Source organism: Choloepus didactylus, chromosome 5 (genome assembly GCF_015220235.1).
Source record: "Choloepus didactylus isolate mChoDid1 chromosome 5, mChoDid1.pri, whole genome shotgun sequence".
Classification (NCBI taxonomy): Eukaryota; Metazoa; Chordata; class Mammalia; order Pilosa; family Megalonychidae; genus Choloepus; species Choloepus didactylus.
Window position 1 is genome coordinate 36,860,309 of NC_051311.1, and position 19,754 is coordinate 36,880,062.

At 37.8% G+C, this 19,754-nt stretch overlaps 1 protein-coding gene across 4 annotated transcripts in view; it reads right to left on the reverse strand.

Annotated features, from left to right (window-relative positions):
- Nucleotides 1–7,767, reverse strand: part of LOC119533888 (polypeptide N-acetylgalactosaminyltransferase 11) — a 112,111-nt gene extending 104,344 nt beyond the window's left edge. For 3 of the 4 annotated variants that reach the window (XM_037835769.1, XM_037835767.1, XM_037835771.1), the window contains exon 1: nucleotides 7,523–7,767. The gene's annotated coding sequence lies outside the window, so the exon portion shown is untranslated. Of the gene's footprint in view, nucleotides 1–7,221; nucleotides 7,420–7,522 lie in introns of those variants that run through there. The other variant, XM_037835768.1, reaches the window with a different exon arrangement.
- Nucleotides 7,768–19,754: the final 11,987 nt, after the last annotated feature.

Consider the following 19,754-nt stretch of genomic DNA (forward strand, 5'->3'; position numbering starts at 1 on the left):
TATAATTTACACATAATTTTATAATTTTATATCACTTTTCCCTTGCTGTTTTCAGGATTCTCTCTCTGTCTTTGATGTTTGATAATCTGATTATTAAGTGTCTTGGTGTAGGTCCATTCAGATCTATTCCATTTGGGGTACGGTGCGCTTCTTGGATCTGTACTTTTATGTCTTTCGTAGGAGATGGGAAATTTTCATTGACTATTTCCTTTTTTATTGCTTCTGTCCCTTTTCCCTTCTCTTCTCCTTCTGGGACTCCCATGACATGTACATTCATGCATTTCATGTTGTCATTCAACACCCTGAGACACTGCTCATATTTTTCCATTCTTTTCCCTATCTGTTCTTTTGTGTGTAGGATTTCAGGTGTCTTGTTCTCCAGTTCCTGAGTGTTTTCTTCTGCCTCTTGAACTCTGCTGTTGTAGGTCTCCACTATGTTTTTCATCTCTTGTGTTGTGCCTTTCAATTCCATAGATTCTGCCAGTTGTTTCAAACTTTCAATTTCTACCTTATGTTCACCCAGTGTTTTTATATCCTTCATCTGTTTTGTTCTATCTTCCTTGAACTCTCTGATTTGTTATTTTTTTAATTTGATCTGGCATATTTCTTTTAAAATCTTTAATAGATTGTTTCATTAAAGTAAAACAATATCTCAACCGTATCTCGATTGAGTTGTAAGTTTGCTCCTTTGACTGGGCCATATTTCCACCCTTCCCAGTGTAGTTCATAGTCCTTTGTTGTCTAGGCATCTGCCTTCCCAGTTACCCCAATCAGATTTTCCTAGACCAGAAGGGGTTCAGGTCTCAGAATGGGGTTAAATTCAGTTTCAAGTCTCCATATTCAGTTTCAAGTCTCCTTGAGGGTATGTCTTAAAAACTGACACATTTTCCTATGAGGTCTCTAGCCTCTGTGCTTTTCCTAACCTGCCCAGCAGGTGGAGCTTGTTGGCCTGTTGCTCCTGACTAGTGTAAAGAGATATGGCCCCTTTAATTCTTAATTTAGGTTGTTTCTGTTTTGACTGTTTTCCCCCAGGCCCTGGAGTCTGAATACTGAGGGGAGGGCAGGCCCTTGAGCTGGGCCCCACCTCCTTCCTCTTAGGGAAGATATACCTCCTAGGGAGCTATCTTTTGCATTTCAATAGTTTGTCTCTTTGACTCTGTCAACTCCACCCCTGTCTGAGTCAGAGTACTGTGAAATGAAAATGGCTGAGGCTCTACTGAACAATTCAGGTTGAGAAAGCTAAAAAGGGGAAGAAAGCCCCCCTTCAGAGCCAATCCACGGTTCCCCAATTTCGCCAATCGGTCAGATAGAGCACCTGGTCTTCTAGGCTCCCCCTCATGGGGCACAGGTGTTTTCCGGCTCTCTAAGGTCAGTCTCTTAAGAGTCTCCGCAGTTTTCCTTTTTTTAATTAATTTTTTTCCTCTCTGTCAGCCCCATCTCCTCTCCATGAGGAGTGACCTCAGGGTACTTTGCTGCTTGTCTATGTTTGTAGATTGTATTCAGCAGTCCACATTTGTTAATTAAAACCACAGTTGGAGCTGGACTGAGCTATGTTCACTTGCTCAGAGAATACTGGTTTCTACCACAGTGAGGTCCTACAGCCCAGCCTGGGGTAGGGGACACCCAGCATGATTCCACAGTTTTTACTCACAGATTTTAGGCTTTGAACTTAGCCTTTCCACCCAATCCAGGTTGGTGTACCATGTGTGGACTATCACAGTTGTCCCCCAGCAGTTGTTCCAAATTATTTACTAGTTGCTCCTGGTTGTTTATTAGTTGTTCCAGGGGACTAACTAAATTCCACACCTCTCTATGCCACCACCTTAGCTCCTCTCCCCAGTGGGGGGTTTTAACCAACATATTTAATCACATTTATCATATTAAACACATTCAATCAACATCAATGACAGGGTTGTCTAATTGCCATTATTAAAACTGACATTCAGATAGGTAGAGGCAGCAAAGTGCTAATCATATCCAAAGTTCTAAAATTGGTCATGGTGATAAAAGCACAACTCTGTGATTATACTGAGAGCCACAACTGTACATGTTGGATGGACTGTATGGTGTGTGAATAAATTTCCACCACTGCCCCCCCCTAAAAAAAGAAGGGGGAAGGGGAGGAGTAGCACCAGTATGAAAAGGAGGAAGAAGGAATCTAATATTCATTGTAAAAAAATTTAGAAACTAAAAAAATCTCACAGAAGGAGAGGGGGAAGAAGAGTGGAGGGTGGGGAGGAAAGGGAAGTAGCCCAGTTTAAATAGTTTCATTACGCATTTTTAAGAAAAATATTCATCATGCCAGCAAAAGTCCTACGATTTCCTCTTGCGATGATTAGGTTCATGTGTCAACTTGGCCAAGTGATGGTGCCTAGCAGTCTGGTCAGGCAAGCACTGGCCTAACCATTCCTCCAAGGATATTTGTGGCTGGTTAATAAACCAACAGACTGGTTTATTAAATCATCAGTCAATTGGCTGCAGCTGGGACTGAAGACGTCAATGAAGGGCATGTCTTCCACAACGAGAGAATGCAGTTGGCTGGATTTAATCCAGTCAATCAGTTGAAGACTTTTAAGCAAGACAGATAGAGGACCTCCACTTCTTCCTTGGCTGACCAGAGAAGCATTTCCTGAGGAGTTCACTGAAGTTGCCAATTCGTTTCCTGAGGAGTTCATCGAACATCTTCATTGGAGTCGCCAGTCTGCTGCCTGCCCTATGGAATTTGGACTTGTGCATAACCACAGTAGCATGAGACACTTTTATAAATCTTAAATTCATAGATATCTCTTATTGATTGTTTCCCTAGAGAACCTTAACTAATACACCTTTCTTAATCTATGATTTCTTAATGATAAATTTGAAAACACCCCAAGAGAAAACTTGAAAAATCAAGAAATGACATTGTATTAATTCTATACCAGTAAATATGAAAGACTAGAATAAATGTTTAGCATTATGGTAAAATATAACTTATCCAATTGAACTAGTACTAAAGACAAAGTCCAAACAGACAAATTACCATAGAAGAAATAAAGTTACAGAAAAGTTCCTTAAAGGGGGAAAAAAAAAAAAAGCCCCAAAACCAAAAACAGTTTCACAGGGGAACCCTACTTAATCTTTGAAGATTTCATAATCCAAATGCTCCTTAAGCTCCTTCAGGGATTTAAAAAAAGAAAAAAAAAAGGAAATTTTCCAAATTTGTTTTATGGAGTATAACATTGATCTCAAAACCTGACAAAGATTGAACACTCCCTCCCCTCCCCACACATAAAAAGATCTCATTTATGACTATCAATGCAAAAATCTAAAATAAATACTAAGAACAAACTTAACAAGAAATGTCCAAAACTTACATGAGGAAACAATGAGATATCCTTGAAAGTCCCAAAAGTAGACTTGAATAAACGGAAAGATGTGCCAAATTCTTGTACAGACTCAAAATCATAAATATGTCCGTTCTCCCTAAGATATAAATGTTACACAACCATGACAAAAATACTACCTGGAGTTAGACAAAAGAATGAACAATCAGGGAATAGCCAGGCAAACCCTGAAAAAGAAGAATAAGGAGAGGGGCTAGCCCTACTAGATAATGAATAAAAGTACAAAGCCTTTATATCTAAAACAGTGTTACGGCACATACAAAGACTGACAAACCAATGGAAAGAGCAAATATGAGAAACAGACTCAATCACATATAGAAATCCAATATAAATAAAGATGACATCACAAATCAGTTGGAAAATGCATGACTTAATAAATGGTATTGGGACAACCATTTATCCATATAGGAGATAAAACAGGACCCATTCTTCACACCATTCACTGAGATATATCTGATGAATTGCATATTTAAATAAATGAAACCATACAACTAGAAGAAAACATGGTAAATTTCCTCCATTACAAAACTTTTCTAGCTATGACTGAAAATTCAGAAACAATAGAGGAAAAGATAGATAAACTGGATTATTTAAAAAACAAAACAAAACACTTTGGTACCAAAAGACACTTCATGAAAAATAAAAAGACAAATGAGAGACTAAAAAAACTGCTTGCAACTTTTACCACAGACAAGAGGGTAACAGCTCTGTATTAGTTTTCTATTGCTGCATAACAAATTACCAAACATAGTGTCTTAAAATAACATTTGTTATCTTGCAATTTCTGTGGATCAAGCCTGAGCACAGTTTACCTGGATCCTGTGTTCATGGTCTCCCCAGGCTTCAAAGAAGGTGTCAGCCAAATAGCATTCTCATCTAGAGGCCTGACTGGGGAAGAATCACTTCCAAACTCATTTAGATTGTAAGGAGAATTCATTTGTGGCTGTATGACACAGGGGCCCGGCTTTTTCCTAGTAGCCAGCTGGAAGCTGATCTCAGAACCCAGAAGTCATCCACAATTCCGGGCCATGTGGACTTCTTCAACATGGCCCCTAACTTCAACAAGCCAACAATGAGTCTCTTGCTCCAGACTGCTTAAGCCAAGTCTTATACAATAGAATGTAATTATGGCTGTAACATCCCATCTCTTCCATAGAACCTAACCTAATCAAGAGATTGATATTCTATCTCCTCTGCCAAATTCTGTTAGTTAGAGTCAAGTCATAGGTCCCTGCACCATGCAAGGGGAACAAATTACACAAAGCATGGGCACCAGGAGTGGAGAAATCATTCAGTCACCTTAGGGTCAAATAAAGAGACTATAAAAGTAAAGAAAAAGACCAACAACCATATAGATAGTTCATAAAAAGAGAAATGCAAATAGTTCTTACCCATATGAAAAAATGCTCAATCTTGCTCATAGTAAGGAAAATGTAAATTAAAACAACACTAACATACCACTTCTCACCTATTCAATTAGTAAAAGTCCAAAAGCTTGACAACATACTTTGATGGCAAGGCCACAGGCAAACTCATACATGGTATAGTTTTTATGCAGGGTAATTCGGTAACATCTAATAAACTGCATGTGTATTTAACCTTTGACCCAGCAATACCACTTCTAGGAATCTCTCCCTCAGATGGTAAAAATATAAAGCAATGTATGCACAAGCTATTCACTATAGGACTGTTTGTAAGAGCAAAAAGCTGGAATCAATGCAATTATCAATAAGGGACAAATTGGGTAAACTAAGAAACATCCACACAATAGAATAACATGCAAGGAAAGAGAAATACCACTATATATTACTAAGGAGTAATCTCTAAGATATGTTAAGTAAAATATTAATAATAATAATAATATAGAATGCTACACAAAAAATACATATATAACTGCTTATATTATAGAATGAAGGACAAGGCATAATATTGAGTGGTTCCTAGCATCCCCCATCAACTATCAAAAAAAAAAAAAAAGAAAGAAATCAGGTAATACCCATTAGTAGGAGAAAATACAATGGGTGAAGGCAGGGTTGGAAGCTAGACATTATTATCTTTGTAGATGAAGAGCAGCATTGCACTACTATGCAACTCAGAAAACTAGAAAAATATATATGTAAGAACACAAATAATTTAAGTACACATATGCTTTAATGTGCTCAAAAACCAAATTTATTTTGCTACTGTTAGCAGATACTGTTGTTAAATCAAAAATGCTCTAAAGCAAATTATTTAGGTCACAAAGGTCTAAAATCCCATGAGATCTCACTCAATTTAAATTCCAGCATATTATCAGATTACAGTGAGAGATATTTCTCAATAGCACAATACAGCAGACCCATTTGAAGATGCTTTTCAAAACCACCCTTTGTTAATAAAAGACACATTACACAACAAATACCTAATTCCGCTCCCCAAAATAGTTAAAATTAGGTAACGTTAACTGAGATAATGCCAGTTACACAATGTCAGTCTATAAATTAAAGTTTAAATGATTCCACTAATCTTCCAGTTACAACCTATTAAATGTATTAAATAATCCAACATTCTTCTTCCAAAAATCATTAAATAATGCTAAAGAAAAGTGTGGGAACACAGTAAGAGCGCCAAATGCCAGGCACAATTAAAGAAGCCACGCATTAATATTTTAAGTTCTGCTACTGTGCTAAAAAATTAGAAAATACAGATAAACAGGAAAACATTTAAAAACCACCTGAAATCTCACCACTATTAATGTTTTGCTATATACTGTACTACATATTTTTAATCTATCTACACAAACTACAGAATGTTTTACTGCTTTTGGTAATTACTGAAAAAGCTATTTAATACACAGGTTAGTGGCAATACAGATAATATTCTTTGTATTGTTCTATATTTAAAAAGTTTCTATAAGATCATGTATTCTTTTATAATTAAGGTAAAATAATTTTTAGAAAAACATAACCTAACTTAAAAATATAAGAATAAATTTGAACAGGATTAAATATTTTAAGGCGTTGAAATAAACACAATGGACTTTTCTTTTAATCTCAGAAGCAGAGGATTTTTACATTAAAATGCACAAAGATAGGAGAATGGGTTTTAAACACTCTGTAAAGAAAGAATATTTTAATTCCATTAACTTGTAAAAAAATTGCTAAAATTTGTACATTCAACAAAATTCTAAAAGCACAATTTGAAAAGTTGTTTTTCCTCTATGAAATTCTGCCACTGAATGTTAATAAGACCATTCTGTTTAACTAACAGGACACACCGTCGGTTCAAAACAGTTTTCATGATATTTAATGAAGTTTAAAATATCTATATTTAAGTGTTAAGTTACCTTTCAGTAGTTTCCAGCTATTTTCTCGTAAGCATACTTGGTATTCCAAACTGTCAAACAGCAAACATCTGTTAGCTTTTTCCATAAGCGACACATTCACATTTTAAGCTGCAGTCATGGGAGCACAAATATCGATTTCCAACAGTACCCTTTTCGTACATACTTCAATGAAATTACCAGGTGATGACAATATAAAAATACCCATTATCCGCTCTCATTCCTTACCTACCCTGGAAAACTAGAAGAAAACACTGCCACCAACAGTATTTTTTATAATTACAAATCGACTGTTGAATTAGCAAAGACCCAGAGCAAATTACAGAGACGATATGCTCCCTGGAAGACAGAATTACTCGGTGACAGGCATCACGGTCTGCGCCAAGTCCTCTGTAAACAAACTTAGCCTGGTGAAACGTGTTTGGGTTTTTAAACGTGTGTTAAGTGCGGGTAACGCCTGACCTTCTTGTCAAAGAAACTGCAAAAGGCCGACTTGCAAACGAAAGGTCGCCCTACCTGGAGTCCAGCTGGCAAGTCCCGACCCAAAAAGGGCCCTCGGGAACTTGCCCTGTGGACCGCGCGAGAGTGCTTTGCTTCTTCGAGAAATGAGGCAGCAGAGGGGTCCGACCCGGCACTGGCTCGCGGAGAGACAGCGCGACGTGGGGACACGCGGCCGGACGGAGGCCGCGGGGAGTCAGACGCCGCTGCCGCGCCCGTGCTCGGCATTAAAAAAAAAAAAAAAAAAAGGGCAGAAAACGCGAAGCAAGAGCGGAGAGTGGAAGGTGACAGAGTGTGAGCGACCCGGGGGTTTACTCACCCAGGCGCCGACAGCCCAGGATCGCGGTCTTCCAAGACTCGGACTGCGGCATCTTCTCTGCCGCCACAGCCCGGGTCCAATTGGGTGGAGCTACCCGGGAGAAAAGGCGGACCGAGAGGCGGAGCACCCGCGCGTAGAACAGTCAAGGGATGCAGGTCGCGGCCGAGGTCTCGCCCAGGCCCCGGGGCCCCCGCGCAGATCCTGGCCGCAGCTGAACTCCCGAACGCCGCACGACCGCCGGCGGCCACGTGACGGACAGGTCCCGCCCGCGCGCTTCGCGAGTACGCGTCAGCGTCCGCGGCTCGCGCAGCCGCTGCTCTGACGTCGCCACGGCCCCAGCGCCCAGCGGCGGCGCCCAAGTTCGCAGCCCTGAATCCAACCGGTCGGTCGCCGGAGGCCAGCGAATGGCATTGGCCACTGTTGTCTGCATGGGGACGCGGTTCGGGATTTGTCGTTTTGAAAAAGACCTCTTTGCTTCACAGTAGAAGTTTGATAGGATATACGTATATGTGTAGGAAGGGAGGACATTCTGCATCCCTTATAAATTACATCAGAGAAGAGAGCAGCAGATGAACCAAAGCAATGACCTTGAGCTGAATGGAGTTAATTACGTTGTCCAGCCCACCTTCTCCTGGATTGACACCAGGCCAAATACCAAATAGGGTGGTCAGGATGTTGTGCCACTCAGCTTTCCCCTTCAGGACTTATTTCTCCAGTTTCTCTCCCCAAATTGCCCTCAGCCAACAAACGCTGCCACTTGGTACCAAATTGAATACCTTTTATCCATTCCACCCTGGTCAGGGCAGCAGTTCGTCTTACAGGAATTAACAAATATTTCAGATACTGGTTTCTCTTTCCTACCTGCAAAGCCTCAGCCAGCAACACTACTGCCTCCTGCATGCATCCCAGATAACATCGCAGATAACATTGATCCAAGGGGCCTACTTTACAGCAAAGGAGGAGTAATCCCGGGAATATTAGCATAGGATCCATTGGTCCTATAATATAATATGTCATCCCAAAGCTGCCGGCCTGATGGAAAGACCAGCCTTTTGAAGGCATAGCTAGGGGACTAACTTGGAGATGCTATTTTGTCAGGATGGGGCAATATCCTCTAGGATACAATGTAACCCCCAAGTCAACAACCATTATATGGTGCTGTGTCCCCAGTAGGTAAAACACATAGGTCTGGATGACACCAAATAAGGGGGGGTGGGGGGATGGTTCCTCTGCCTGATGCACTCAAATGGCCAATTCTTGAGACATCTGGATTTCAAAGAGAGAAAGAGTTTATTGCAATCATGAAGCAGGAGCTCAGATGGCCTAGTGGAGATCACCTCTGGACATCATGTCCCATGGTACCAGGGAAACTTATACCCCTGGACGTTACGTCCCACGTAGGGAGGGGAAGGATAGTGAATTTATTTGCAGAGTTTGGCTTAAGAGAGAGACCACAACTGAGAAACAACAGGTTTTCAGGGGTGACTCTTAGGCACTAATTATAATTAGGCTTAGCTTCACTATTACAGAAATAAGTTTCATAAGAGCAAGCCTCAAGAATGAGGGCTAAGCGTATTAGATTGGGAGCCCTTATTGTTTAAGAGAATAGCAGGAATTCCCCAGGAGGAGAAGTTTAACAGTAAAACACTTTCTTTCCCCAGTCCTCATAGGGACCTTTCAAATACATTTTCATTTTATGCCCAAAACTCTCTGAAATGCATCATGGTATTATATCAACTAGTACAGAATACTGAGATCTCATTTCCTATTCTAAGTTCCATGTCAAATAAAGCTGAATTAGGTTGTCCAAATAAAACTGACCAGATAAGTTAAATCAGATAGTGTGCCACAGAAATTTTAAATTTTGGACAAAATAAATCTCTCCTTCTTTGGTCTCTCAATAAATTAAAATTCTAAAACACAGACAGTATCACCCTTCACCCTTTATTCTGATTCACTTTAGTCTTAACCAGATCTGCCCCATTCACATTCTCAACTGAAGTCAGATCCCTTTTTTAGCACCTTTAACGCTTGTTATATGGTGTCAAGCTGCTCCTTCAGTACCTTCAGAGCTCAGGAACTCCAATTCTGCGTCTTAGGTGTCACACAGACACCCAAAGAAATTCCAAGGAATTACCAGGTCATGCACCCAAGGAGCAAAGCGCCTCAAAATTTAGAAATAACTAAAGCCCAGGAATAAATGTGACTGCTGCAAGAGCTTACAATTTAGGCCCTAATTTTCACAAGCTTTTTCTAAATGAAACTATTTCCAGAAATACAAATATTTGACAATCAATTTATATTGAGATCATCCACCACAGACTATAGCAGAAGTTTTATCCTGTCTCACCTTTACACTTTCACCAAGCTTATGTTAATTAACAGGTGGAACATAATTTATAGACTTGCCTTGCTTCTCTTTAAAGTCCCTTTTTGTTGAATTGAAGCTCTGATCTGTAGCTGACTACATGCATTTTAGAAAGGCATCAGAGCAAAACAGTGTAACTTATAAAGAAATTTGTGGTTTCCATGACATGCAACATTTTTCTAAGGATAATTAAAACCCTGACCAACATCATCATACTATTGTCTAACATCATGCAGATCAGTATCAGTACATAACATGGACAGTAAAAACACTGTCAAGTTATTAGGAATTTTATACAATCTCTAAATATATGAATAACATATCACCCACCAAAATTTAACCAACAAGTTAGAAAATCCCTCTTAATTATTATACCACTTCCCAAACACTTCCTATGTAATATATTAAATTTATTGCACCTCAGTTTTACAAGGTAAAAGAACAAATCTTTTGTAATGGTTTTAAATAAAAAGATATTTTTAAGGTTTGATTTTGGGAGGGCAAAGTGTCAAAAGTTGTTAGGTTGAACATTATGTTAAACAGGAAAATGGGTTACTGTGAAACAATATTTGGTAACTTATTTAACCAAAGTGACAGTAAAAAGTAAATAGGAATTAATAGGACTGTAAGAAAAAGACTTAGTTCCTTTAAAGGTGAAAAGACTTGACTTCAATAATAAAGAATGATAAGGTCAACATAACAACAAAGATATTCTGATATGACATAGAATCTTTGCCTTCTAGACAGAATACTCAATGGTTAAGAAAAAGTTTTCATAACCTTTCATTAAGAGCAGACCAACAATCTGCATTATTTTAATTCATTTTTATTGAGATATATTCACATACCATGCAGTCATGCAAAGCGTACATTCAGTTGTTCACAGTACCATTATATAGTTGTGTGTTCATCACCAAAATTAATTTTTGAACATTTTCATTACCACACACACAAAAATAATAAGAATAAAAATTAAAGTGGAAAAGAACAATTAAAATAAAAAAGAACATTGGGTGCCTTTTGTTTTGTTTTTTTTTGCCCCTGTTTTTCTACTCATCCATTCATACACTGGACAAAGAGGTATGTGTTCCATATGGCTTTCCCAATCACACTGACTGCATTATTTTAAAAGAGAGACAACTAAACTCCAGTTTTGTGTGAATACACAGTTTGACACAAAATCTCCTAAAAATATATTATAAACAAACCTATCAAATTTTGGTCAGCATTGAGTGTGACAAACAAAATTCACTTTCATAAAACCTCCACAACTTTCCGTATTCATCCAGGCTTTGTCCTACACATTCTCAAAGACAAAACTATATTCCTTTCCTTAAGGAAGCACATTCTGCATACTTTAGTAACTGCATAAAAAGATCTTTGATACTGTCTTTAAACATCCTACAAAACATAATTATTCTTAAAATAAAGTTTGCCAAAACAATAACAATTTCATTAAACACAAACTTACATTTTTTCACCATCTTAAAGATCTATTAGATATAATACTAGCCTATTTTATCAGTAAATTTGTATAAATTTAGGGAGAACATACCCAAGTAGAATAAAATTGCATTTGTTTGGTTTAAAAGTCCTCATAAAAACAGGATAGGACTAGACTTTGTCACTGTACTTTTTTTAGCTGTATTTACTTGTTTTTCTTCTATTGGAGGTTTTAAAATTTTAGGATTATAAGATCCTAAAATTATGACTAACCTCAAAAGCATCACACTCTGGAAAATATACTACAATTGTTTAATTTGTTCCAAGCATAAATCCAGGAAAACTTTTTCACAGCTTTCAAGAACATTTTCCTTTACCTACTGAAATTTGGCAATTAGATTTTATTTGATTACCCCCATCCCAAGGCTATAAATGTTTTAATAATGATTTGTTCACTTCAAAACATTGGTCTGAGAAGGGCATGGTGACCAGGGCTTCCAGCTTCCAGGGATGAAAGTCTAGATCCCATAATCTGACTAGATACAAGATAAACTGAAATGCTAGGTGAGGTCGCAGGTGATCAAGAATGGATAGAAAAACTTGTTTCTAAATATCATTTGTGTCCTCAAGACCAGCAAGGACAGCAAAGGCTGTCCTTCATTCTACTAAATTATATGTTTCCGCAGTGAAGGAGACCAAGAAGAATCCTGGAGGAGCTATTCCGTGACCTTACTATGTGCCACAAAAGCTTGACAGTAGTGTATTCTGTGTTGACTCTCCCTTCAAGGAACAGAGACACTCATTGTTGGGAGTCTTGGAAGCGGATGGCTCTCAACTGAGCCAGTTCCTGTACTTGCCTTCAGCCAAACGAACTGCCTTTCTTTTGGGGAGCAGCGCACATCCAATGGCCAGTCAGTCAGTACTTTTGCCTCAAGTTGGGACAATCCTGAAAGGCTATTCCAGCTCTAGAGCTCCCCAGGGCATTGGCTGAGGCCTTTGTTAGACAGCATCAAAGTTCAACTGCCCTATCTTACTGCCTTCTCTCTTTTATAGGTGTTGATTCCCGAGGCATTTACGAATAAACCTTCTGCTGGTAAAATTCTACCCTGGAGTCTATTTCCCAGAACACCCAACCTAAGACACAGGGGAAAAGAAAAAACAATCATGAGAGGGTGTACAGTACCCATCTATACTGTCCCATCATTCATGTCATAGGTACTGAGCTAAATATCCTCTCTAAATATCCTTCACGTCATTACTGGAACATCACGACTGTCATAATCAACATAGACTAACAAGAAAATCCAGAATAAATTTTTTTGCTTACTGCTTTCCTATTTTAGTCTTTAATTTTCCATCTCTCTCTCATTTTTCCATGTTAATTCAAAAATATTATAATTTTATATTTTTCATATATATTCTTTTCATTTTACATTTCTATGTACATTATACAATTCTATGTATTTATTACACAGAATATGCACATAAAACCATACATCCTATACATTGTGGAAGATTTAAAGGCTTTCAAGGGGAATTTTCAACTTACATGCTAACCTTACTGTCTTAAGTCTTATTTGTGGTAGAGAAACGGATAGAGAAACAGGTTGGGGAAAGGAAGAAGAAATTCTGAATTTAGTTTTGGGCATGTTGAGTTTTTCTTTCCTTTTGGGACATACTGGCTAAATCAGCCAATGCAACCGTTCTTTCCTTACCACATTAGCTTTATTTTATTAAATGGCTTCTCTTCCATGTTAAATGTTCTGCTCTGTGTTGAAGTGCTACAATTCTTGTTAATTTTTAGCTATTGTCTTCCTCCTTTGCTGTATCTTACAAATTTTCATGCAGCAAACATTTTTTAAACCCAAAAGCCAATATATCTGAACATAAAAGCTTATTTGTCCTTTAATTTGGGCATATGTATCTTACACAATATTAGACGCATATTAGTTTATTAAAGTATTTTCCACTATTTCCATTTTATTAAAAAAAAATTTGATACTAGACAAATGCAGATTTCTCTGCTGGATGTGTATAACAGCAAATCCATGACACCTGGGTTTCAAAGAGAGAAAGAGTTTATTGCTACCCAGGCAGCAGGAGATCAGATGGCCTATTTGCCCAAAAATCTGTCTCCCCAAGTCAAAGGAGTTCAAGGTTCTTATGGATTCAAACAAGGAGTTACCTTTACAATAGTAAGTATAAACAGGGCAGAGACTAGGCTAGAACAACCATTGGCCCTGTAAACAGGGCTGAGCCTAGTATATAATATCCATTACAATAGTAAGCATACACAAGGCTGAGATAGGCTAGAATAATCATTTATAAACAAGGGTACAACTAGTTGAGTTTCAGTAATTCAGGTACCAACTTCTATTCTGCCTATTCTACAATAAAGAAAAACATCTATATAATGATTCAGCAATAATCATTTGTTAATTCTTAACTTCTGTTACATTTTCAAAAATGCAAAAAAGTTGAAAGAATTGTACAGTGAATATACATATACATATCACCTAGTTCCTACAATGAATACTCTGCTCTATTTGCTTTACCACATATCTCCCCATCTATCCATCCCACATTCCATTCATCAATTCATCATATTTTTTATGATGCATTTCAAAGTAAGTTAAAGACTTCTGTATACTTTACCCCTAAACAATTCAGCACACTTAAAGAGTTCAATATTTGTTCATTATTCTTTCTTATGTAAATTTTATAGTTCACAAAATACACAAATCTAGTATTATTGAATGAGTTATAATGAAAGCATACACCTGTATAGCCCAAACCCTTATAAAAAATACAGAACATCATCAAGCCAGAAAGTTCCCTTAAGCCCCTTCCCATCCTCCCCAGAGGCAAGCACTGTTCTGATTTTATTCACCATTGATTAGTTTGTCTGTTCTAGAATTTCATATAAGTGGAATCATATAATATCTTTTGTGTAAGTCTTATTTCACTCACTCACTCATCATACTTTAAGATTAATTCTTGTCGCATGTATCAGTAGATAATATTTTTTATTGTTTAGTAGTTTTTCATTGTTGAAAACCTCAAATTTTATTTACCCATTGTTTTGTTGATGGATACCTGGGTCATTTTCAGTTTGAAACAACTGTGAATAAAGTTATTCCGAACATTCTCGTACAAATGGTTTTATGTATGAGTTATTTTCTCTTTAGAAAATACCTTAGTAGTGTTTTGTTTTATAAGAAACTGTCATAACTTTTACCAAAGTGATAGTGTAATTTTATACTCCCATTTGGTGGTGTTAGTCTTTTTTATTTTAAACAAGAGCAGGCTGGAGAGCTAACAGTGACAGTAGCCGGATCTTCCTTGGTGAGAGGGAGACCATGTTGTTGGGCCCATGTACAGTCCCTACTTGTACAATCATGGCCACACTGCTCCCAGGCCACTGCACCAGCACTATGGCAGCTGAAGAGAGAGGCTGACTTATGTCTAGATGTAAGAAAGGGTTAAGTTTAGGTTTCACATAAAGGCAACATGGAATAGGGAAAATGGAGACTCGGTGGCAGAACTGGCTGAAACTGGCCCTGTGGTAAAGAGAAGGAGAGAGAGCCATGGTGTAAGCCTAGAACTGGTGCCGGCTCCTTATATGGGAAAAATAACCAGGTTTACCGGAATGTAAAGGGATGTAGGGGTATAATCAAAGATGAGAACTCACAGCGAGAAATTTAAACTAGTTAACTCTCTCTGATAGGCTGTACAATTCAAAATCCCAAAGGCGAGCTAGTTAGCTCTCTCAGATAGACTGTACCCTCTGGAGTATCCAGCCAATGGAGAAACTGGGGAGGGACTTGAATGTTAGGCCTAGGATATAAAATTTTGCTGTGTTTTATTGTTCAGCGCGCCTGCCACATTTCTGGCTGTGCATCCGTTCTTCCAAGATCATGAATAAATTCTTTTCTCCTCCACAATTGGGGGAGCATTTTTAGGTATAATGCTTGTTGCTAACACTAGAGAGGTCATCCTGTCCATCTTGGTGTTTAGTAACACTTCTGAGTGGTATGCTTGCTGGTGGTCATTAATATGAGACACTGTATGTTGCTTTGGGACTGCCAACACAATTCCATCCGTATGCCTTTTCCTCAGACTTCTTTGCTTCTAACTTTCCAATCTTACTTCTTTCTGGGCCCGACTAAATAGCCAAGTCATTTCCCACTGTCCAAGAGTGTATACTTGTACCTCAGGCTACTTTCTACACAAAATGGATGATCAACTACACTGATCCTGAATATAATGTTTCCCATCATTCAGTGGATTGCTGCTATGTCCATCCAAGCTTAATTACTACTCAGTGGCTCTGATGGGCAGTTCCAGCCTCACAGACACTTGGTATTCCATGGTCAGCTTGATATCTTTGAGGGTCCAGTAGCCTGCCAGGAGCTGTTTTCAGAAAGGCATGTCCATTCCCCTGGATCCTACTAAAACTGCATGTGGTCACAGGAACAGCTTTGGACCAATCACTGTGGACAGGGAGATGGTGTACCTTATCTTCCTTGTGGGCTAAGAGTAAACAAGGAACACATGATAGCCCAGGGCAATTTCCAGTTAAGGTACCCTTGCCTGAGCATTATGCTGAGGGAGGAAATTTTCTCACATCTTGAAGAAGACCACAGAAATCAGTTTCCACAGAGATATTTCCAGTAGAACATAACCCACATGATAAGTTATGGTTTCAGGAATTACATCATGTAGCAATTGAGTAGCACTCTGGGTTACAACCCAAGGCAGTATCAATCAGTATGGGTCTTGAGTTAAGAGTAAACGCTCCTTGGTTGTTTCTTGGACCTATCAGGAAAGGATCCTGGGACTGGAGTGGTGTGGGAAACATCATTGAACTCCCTCCTGGTTTGGGCAGATGAGGACTCAAATTGCTGTGCTTTGGGCCATGATGGTGGGGTTATTTTGTTTGTACTCTAAATTGGTGAAACAAAACATACTAGTTTAAGTACATTATACCTCATAGGAATGTTGTGAGGATCAAATGAGATAATTCATATAAAGAATCTGGAGCAGCCCCTCCTTCAACGTAATAATCTGTAAATGTTCTTGCTATTCTATGATTGTATTCTTACTGTTCTTGGTGGTGGTCATTTAATTAAAATAATGGATGCAGGAAGCATGTAGGTGGTGTATGAAAAGTAATGAGTCTTAGAGTGGCTCCTGGGAACAATGAGCAAAACAATTTACCCAGGGACACAGAAGGATTTCAGGGCAAGGTTTTTGCCAAAGACAATAAGATAGTAGTAGGGCTGCCAATCTGAAAAAGGTAGATGATCAGAACAGTGAAAGAGTGTCCAAGGGAAAAAAAAAAAACAGGTCAAGAAAACCAAACCTTATCTACTTATCTTCAGTCTTGGGCAAAATGGGATTAGTGAGGATGGAATTGCAAACAAATTTTGAACTCTTTCAATATATGTACTTGTAGTAGTATGGGTGAAACAACTTTAGATGTACAGTGTTAAAAGAAATAAAACAAAATAGAGCTACTATGCCTAAGAGATTTAAAATGGAGTCAGGAGGTCATTCTGGAGGTTACTCTTAGGTAGGTCTCAGTTAGATATTATAATCTGCCAAAGTATGCAAAGCCTTAGGCAACAAGTTTCCTCAAAGCCCCAAGACATCCGGATACCATAAACAAACCACAAGATTAAGAACTCAGTTAACTATCTAACCTGAATGACAACCAAGTACCCCAAAATCCACCAACCACAAACAATTGTGTCTAAACTTCTTTTCCTTTAAAAACCCTTGCATGGAAATGCCAACACAGGACATGATTTGGTTTGCTACTTATATCTGTGCTCTCCAAATTGCAATTCTAAGCCCAAATAAATGCCTTCTTTGCCTCGCAGCTTGATTTGTTATTTCTCATTTGACAGAACTCTTAGAACAATATTAAACAGATTCAACAGTTTAGTATAAGGGTTTAAGTCCCATGCATATTCCTGTCCTTTCAAAGAAATAAAATTTAAACACACTGTGCTCCATTAGATACTATTCCAACCCATTTAGCTGCATTTTTGGTCCCACTTATCTATGCCCCCAGGGCCTCCTCCTAGCCCCTTGGATGGATCCAAAGCATTCTAACTTTTCCTCCTTCCACAACCAAAGGCCAATTAAGAGGATTTTTAGGCCTTGCAGGCAATTGTAGAAATTGGGTTCCTAATTTTTCCTACATGGCTCAACCTTTATTGCCTTATTTAAGGCTAAACAAATTGAGCCATTATTTGGGATGAAACTAGTCAAAATTTCTTTAGGGAAATCAAGCATAGTTTGCTCAGCAGTCCTGCTCTTGGACACCTTAATTACAAGTTACCCTTTTTTTCTCCTCTATCCTTGAAAGAGAAGGAAATGCCTCAGTTTTCCTTATACAAAAGCATAAAAAACAACTTAAACCTCTAGGATATAATAGCCTTGCATAAGGTCCATTGCTGCAATGGCAAAACTTTTAGAATCAATTGAAGAATTAATTATGGAACCTCCCTTAACTATTTATCTGATGACACTCCACCAACAGACACAACCTTAATCTGCTACTATTTCTGATGAAACTCCCCAAGACTGCATAGCTTTAACTGACTAATTATTAACCCCTCAAATAGATTTACAAGGATCTCCAATCAACAACACAAATGTTATTTGGTTTACAGATGGTTCCCATCTTAAAATAATTTAGCAAAACAAAACAAAACAAAACAAACACTCTGCAAAATGGGTTACTGTGAAACAATATTTGGTAACTTATTTAACCAAAGTGACAGTAAAAAGTAAATAGGAATTAATAGGACTGTAAGAAAAAGACTTAGTTCCTTTAAAGGTGAAAAGACTTGACTTCAATAATAAAGAATGATAAGGTCAACATAACAACAAAGATATTCTGATATGACATAGAATCTTTGCCTTCTAGACAGAATACTCAATGGTTAAGAAAAAGTTTTCATAACCTTTCATTAAGAGCAGACCAACAATCTGCATTATTTTAATTCATTTTTATTGAGATATATTCACATACCATGCAGTCATGCAAAGCGTACATTCAGTTGTTCACAGTACCATTATATAGTTGTGTGTTCATCACCAAAATTAATTTTTGAACATTTTCATTACCACACACACAAAAATAATAAGAATAAAAATTAAAGTGGAAAAGAACAATTAAAATAAAAAAGAACATTGGGTGCCTTTTGTTTTGTTTTTTTTTGCCCCTGTTTTTCTACTCATCCATTCATACACTGGACAAAGAGGTATGTGTTCCATATGGCTTTCCCAATCACACTGACTGCATTATTTTAAAAGAGAGACAACTAAACTCCAGTTTTGTGTGAATACACAGTTTGACACAAAATCTCCTAAAAATATATTATAAACAAACCTATCAAATTTTGGTCAGCATTGAGTGTGACAAACAAAATTCACTTTCATAAAACCTCCACAACTTTCCGTATTCATCCAGGCTTTGTCCTACACATTCTCAAAGACAAAACTATATTCCTTTCCTTAAGGAAGCACATTCTGCATACTTTAGTAACTGCATAAAAAGATCTTTGATACTGTCTTTAAACATCCTACAAAACATAATTATTCTTAAAATAAAGTTTGCCAAAACAATAACAATTTCATTAAACACAAACTTACATTTTTTCACCATCTTAAAGATCTATTAGATATAATACTAGCCTATTTTATCAGTAAATTTGTATAAATTTAGGGAGAACATACCCAAGTAGAATAAAATTGCATTTGTTTGGTTTAAAAGTCCTCATAAAAACAGGATAGGACTAGACTTTGTCACTGTACTTTTTTTAGCTGTATTTACTTGTTTTTCTTCTATTGGAGGTTTTAAAATTTTAGGATTATAAGATCCTAAAATTATGACTAACCTCAAAAGCATCACACTCTGGAAAATATACTACAATTGTTTAATTTGTTCCAAGCATAAATCCAGGAAAACTTTTTCACAGCTTTCAAGAACATTTTCCTTTACCTACTGAAATTTGGCAATTAGATTTTATTTGATTACCCCCATCCCAAGGCTATAAATGTTTTAATAATGATTTGTTCACTTCAAAACATTGGTCTGAGAAGGGCATGGTGACCAGGGCTTCCAGCTTCCAGGGATGAAAGTCTAGATCCCATAATCTGACTAGATACAAGATAAACTGAAATGCTAGGTGAGGTCGCAGGTGATCAAGAATGGATAGAAAAACTTGTTTCTAAATATCATTTGTGTCCTCAAGACCAGCAAGGACAGCAAAGGCTGTCCTTCATTCTACTAAATTATATGTTTCCGCAGTGAAGGAGACCAAGAAGAATCCTGGAGGAGCTATTCCGTGACCTTACTATGTGCCACAAAAGCTTGACAGTAGTGTATTCTGTGTTGACTCTCCC